The sequence below is a fragment of the Corvus kubaryi genome, unplaced genomic scaffold, assembly GCF_017639235.1.
Source record: "Corvus kubaryi isolate FWS band 111438036 unplaced genomic scaffold, C.kubaryi_AGA036_p1.0 37133, whole genome shotgun sequence".
Classification (NCBI taxonomy): domain Eukaryota; kingdom Metazoa; phylum Chordata; class Aves; order Passeriformes; family Corvidae; genus Corvus; species Corvus kubaryi.
In genome coordinates, this window is record NW_024581034.1 from 384762 (window position 1) to 385052 (window position 291).

Sequence of the window (291 nt, forward strand, 5' to 3'; positions counted from 1 at the left end):
TTTTTTTCTGCTCTTCTCCCATTTTTTTCTGCTCTTCTCCCATTTTTTTTCTCCTCTTCTTCCATTTTTTTTCTCTTCTTCTCCCATTTTTTTCTCTTCTCCCTTTTTTTTTCTCTTCTTCTCCCTTTTTTTTCCTCTTCTTCTCCCTTTTTTTTCCTCTTCTTCTCCCTTTTTTTTCTCTTCTTCTCCCTTTTTTTTCTCTTCTTCTCCCTTTTTTTTCCCTCTTCTCCCATTTTTTTTCTCCTCTTCTCCCATTTTTTTTCTCTTCTTCTCCCATTTTTTTTCTCTTCT

The 291-nt window shown here is 34.0% G+C and overlaps 2 protein-coding genes across 7 annotated transcripts in view; one reads left to right on the top strand and one right to left on the bottom strand.

The window, feature by feature from the left end:
- LOC121661312 (phosphatidylinositol glycan anchor biosynthesis class P) overlaps nucleotides 1-291 on the bottom strand; it is a 21321-nt gene that overhangs the window by 7390 nt on the left and 13640 nt on the right. The window lies entirely within an intron of this gene.
- Nucleotides 1-291, top strand: part of TTC3 (tetratricopeptide repeat domain 3) — a 42651-nt gene that overhangs the window by 4319 nt on the left and 38041 nt on the right. The window lies entirely within an intron of this gene.